Here is a 4,986-nt window from a genome sequence, read left to right as displayed (position 1 = left end):
AAAAGTTATGAGTACAAGATACAAACAGCTACGCGAGATTAATAAATCGAGAAGCAAAACGTGAGCAATGGGAGGGGTGCTAATCGCATGCGCGCGCGCGCGTATATGTGATATTATACAGAGACTATAAGTTTCAGCAAACAAGGGGTGTAGGCAATATATACTGTCGTCAAGTCGAAGATTATCGTTTGATCTTTGTTTTAGATTTGCGTTTTCTTCAGATGCGGAAAGACGAATACACGTCAAAAACACGCACACACGAGACGAGAAGTGTTAGAACCGGGAAGAAATTGTAGAATTGTCTCTGAGAGTATCTTTCACGAGAAAGGAATATTTTTATTTTGCAGCGTTAAATGTTAATTTCATAAAAGACAGCGCAATTCACACTGCGATCCTTTGTTATATCTCGCGGTTTTGTCGCAGTTATCCCCTCAATTGTTGACACTTTGTGGAAACGAGCAAGAGGCGTGCGGAAAAATCGACTCGTGAGTGAAAAAATCACGGACTCATCTTGGACCAATCGCATTTAACAACTCTAATTAACGACAAATTTCGTTGGGATAACCAACCAGTTAAGTTAGCCAAGATTGATAGAAATGGGCATTAGGTAGAAATGTCTCAGTAATCGGACATGTTTAAGCATAGGTCCTCGCAAAAAAAGACACAATATACAATACTAAGAACAGCTTTGATATAAATATTTGCATGTATTCGAAAAAAACTTAAGATTCCCTTAAGTAGAAAAAAATTATTTAAACCAATGTACATATCTATTATATTAATGACATATTTATACGAATAATGAAGCGCATTAATGTACAAATGACCGGACAGTTGAAGCAGGTTATTGCTCAATGTTCAGATATATTTGTCTCTCAGTGTCTGAGTGCAATTAGAAAATTAGTATGTACTAACGGGAAATAATAGAAATATAGATGCTATCTCTTAATGAATTTATTAACGATTGGCTATTATTTTGCCAAACCATAGGTGCGTACTTATTTAATTTTTATCTTAACACAAAACTGTCAAATGAGGTATATTTTCTTTCCAACTAATCGTCAAATATTGGGATTTCTTTCACAATAATTATTACTTTCATTCATCACTGTTAAAATAAATATCTTTTTTGCAAAGTGGTCGGATACCGTCCGGAGACGTGTCCGGTTATTGGAACGTTCACCTTGTATTTCTTTTGAGGCGCAGGTTTTTACATGACTGTTAACACGATTCACCCTTGTATTCTACACTCACACTTTTGTCCCTCATACATACGTGACGTTGTATCACGAGCTTTATGTCAACTTAAGGTGCTTCGCTGTCGGGACACAAATTCTCCGGGATAAGTTAGCGGATATCTGATAGACTGATATCGAATCTTTGTCTACCGAACGGGACTACTACCGTCGGACACGCATGTGCACACAGTGTGTATTTTTCTAGTCCACACACACACACACACACACATACACAGAGAAAGGACATGTTTGAGAACTGGCATCAATCCGAAAATCGATTTCTACGTATAGGAGAAATCAATTCGTTTATCAACGGAGATTATCAACGGCCTATATATTCTGAACTCTCCTTTATCACTGTGGCTCTGAAAGTGGCTTACAGCCACAATCAGGAGGCTTATCAGCCACTTTTAGAGTGACTTTCAGCGATAAAAGAGACTTCAGAATATGAGCTTAGGCAAAGGAGATAAAGCATCCCGATCGTTGGCGAGTGTGTCTTGCCAGCCAAGCGCGCGCCAGCGAGACACTCGCCCTCTCATCGGGAGGAGACGACGGTCCTCCGCTTATCCGAGGATAAGGTTTTGACTCGGTTAACTCGCGCGTTATTGTCCTTGCGCGAGCAAATGTCCTATTAACTCGCGCTCATTCGCGGCTCCTAGCTACCGGTTTCCCTTCTCGTCCCGTGCGAGAGATCGCGCCGCCGCGCCACCTCCGCCTCGGTTCTCTCGGTTTGTGTCGCGTCGCGTATCGCCAAGTACGTCGCTCGTAGAGCAGCCGCACCGCGAAAGGTCAGGATAGGTAGGTAGGACATCGAAGCGTACACGGAGGCGGGAGCACGAGAGCCGCTCGGCGGTTTGGTTGGCTGAATGCGAGTCGTGCCAAACGTCGGAAGAAAGGTGGCGCGCGCTCGAATGCGGTTGGGTTGTCCGAGGGCGCGACGCGCGCGCGTCCCGCGTCGGTTCGCGTCCCGTAAAGTCGACAATGTTGCTCGCGTCCGATTGTTATCGCGGCTGCGGGGGCCTTCCACCCTGAGGAGTATGGAGCGAGAGAGCGGGCGCGCGTGTTTGGGGCTTCACGGTGGAATCGTTCTCGCCCTTAGTCGCGCGCTCCCCTGGCGCGCGACGGCCGCAAAAGGGTCGCTCTCTCTCTCTCTCTCTCTCTCTCTCTCTCCTCTCTCTCTCTCTCTCTCTCTCTCTCGCTCCTTCGGGGTTGAAACGATTACGCCCTACACATGTTCGGGGTTAATGGTACGCGAATATTACATTCGCATTTGAAACACTCCCGACAATAAGGATGGAGAGAGCGCGGGGCTCGCCACTGGTGTGAGAAATCTCGGCGAGGGAGACGAGAAACGGCGGGGAGAGAGAGGGATAGGTAGGTCGTGATGTATCGCGCGAGCTGGAATCGCTGCAACTGCTGGAACTTAACGAGCCGATACATTACGTCTCGTACAATATCTTACAATGGGGAAGCGAAGATGGCGGTCCGACCGGGACGCCGCGGCGTCGTTGGCGTATTCTCTCTCTCTCTCTCCCTCTCCTCTCTCTCTCTCTCTCTCTCTTTCTCTCTCTCTCCTCGTCGCGTTTATCTTGTTGTATATCGCGACGTCGCGTTCTGTTAGCGGGAGTGATTTGCCGGCCCGACGGCGTTTGTTGAATCGACGCGATAGCTACCACGACGAATACGCTCACTGCGAGATGGAGCTTTTCGGGGGAGAAGATGAGGAAGACGCGAGGTGCGGCGCGCGATCTCTTGGACGAGTGAGAAAAATTGCAATTTCTGGGGATTTTCGCGAGGTTAGGACGTACACGCTTCACTTTACTTTACGTTACGGTCATCCCGCTATGCTCGATTCCGCTCGTAAAAGAACGCCGGCTGAGAGCGGCGGAATAATTACGAGGCAGCCGCGCGCGAGAACCCGGAATGAAGGACGCGCGGTCCTCGCGGTTTCCGCGACGCGCGATTGCTTACGCGCGCATCATATATGCGTATAATATTAGGGCGAATATATATGCGTGTACATACAGGACATATATATAGGCTAACAGACAGACACACGTACGCAGCGCAGAGCGAGCGTAACGATCCCGATAACAGCACTCGTTAATCGTTCCATCCATCGCGCTTTAATTATACATCCGTGACGGATGTTAGCCGGCAAGTAGCCGGCCGCTCGCGCGAGAGAGGCTATAAACTTCAATGCTATAAACTAATATTCGCGGTGCCGCGCGCCGTTTCCTGGACGATTTCCTGCCTGCTGCCCGCCTGCCTTTCCCTCGCCGGCGAGCGCGCGCGCTTCGCGAGAGCGCGCGCTGCTCTTCCTGACTCGGCGCGGCGCGGCGCAGCGCGTCGTGGAACGAAATTACCGTAACAACGTGCCCGACGTAGGCGGGGACGATCTCGGGAAACGAGCGCCGGGGAGCGGTAGCCCCGATTTAGCCGCTCATTTCGTTCCTTCCACTCGTACTCCCGCGATCCAGAGGACGAAAGGAAGCGCGCGCGGTTGCTAATATATAGCGTGCGTGTTGCGAGGCTGCGATCAACGACTGAACATTTGCTTCGCAACACCGAAGGAAGCCCTTGCACCCTTTGCCTTCGGCCTTCGGGATCGTCGCGTCGCGCACGCCGAGTCGAAACACGGCCGGCCCGGGCGAAGGGTGAGCACACGAGATGTTTTGCCAACGCGTTCGCTATCGTGTCGAATCAGCAGCGAGGGCTGGAATCGACGATGCAGCGGCACAACGCGGCGCGGCGGGGCGATGCGGCGCGCGTGTGTTACGGTAGGGAGAAACGCCAGAGTCCATTATATTCGAATTACGAGCGGGCTCGGGGTGACATTGTACGGATTGCACCTCGCGTTCGCAGCGCTCGGCCTCTCTCTCTCTCTCTCTCTCTCTCTCTCCCCTCTTTTCCGCCGTAAAGGAAACAAGGGACGCGCGTACGCGCCCCTCGCTACGCCCGTAACAAATTGGCCAATGAATCGAGCGGTTATATTTAAAATAAATCGCCCGTAGCCCGGCTATTCGTCATCGATCGCCCGCGACGGTTCACTTCGACAAGAATGATCGAGAAACGTTTCGCCGTTGTCTGGCGTTTGTTGACATCGTTGCTCGAACCGCGCGGAGAGACGCGACCGCGGAATGCGAATGAAGCGTCCCCGCGAGACGCGGGATAAATGTCCCAACAACTAGATGTTTAAGCGTAGGTCGTCATAAAAATACAATATATAATATTAAGAATAGTTTTGATGGGAATATTTATTTTTGTTCGAAAACTTAAGATTTCCCTTGAGCGGAGAAAAATGACTTGAACCAATGTATATATCTATTATTAATGAAATATTTACACAAATGATGAAGCGCATTAATGTAGCGGTGACCGGACAGGAATTGAAATAGGTTATGGTCCAATGTACTCGGATATAATTTGTCCCAGTGCCTGATCGCAATTAGAAAATTAGTATGTGCTAACGAGAAATAATAGAAATATAAATGCGCCATCTCTTGATGAATTTATCAACGACCGACCATTATGTAGCCAAACCATATAGGTGCACACTTGTTTAATTAATTTTTATTTCAATACAAAAGTATCAAATTGGGTCGATATTTTCTTTCCAACTAATCGTCAAAAATATTGGAACCTTTTTCACAATAATTATTACTTTCGTTCATTGCTGTGAGAATAAATAGTAAATATTTTTTTCCAAAGTGGTCGGCGGATACGCCGGGACGTGTCCGGGCCATTG

The sequence above is a fragment of the Harpegnathos saltator genome, unplaced genomic scaffold, assembly GCF_003227715.2.
Source record: "Harpegnathos saltator strain DR-91 unplaced genomic scaffold, Hsal_v8.6 scaffold659, whole genome shotgun sequence".
Lineage (NCBI taxonomy): Eukaryota > Metazoa > Arthropoda > Insecta > Hymenoptera > Formicidae > Harpegnathos > Harpegnathos saltator.
The sequence above is the reverse complement of the archived record's forward strand: the minus strand, read 5'-3'. Positions refer to the sequence as shown.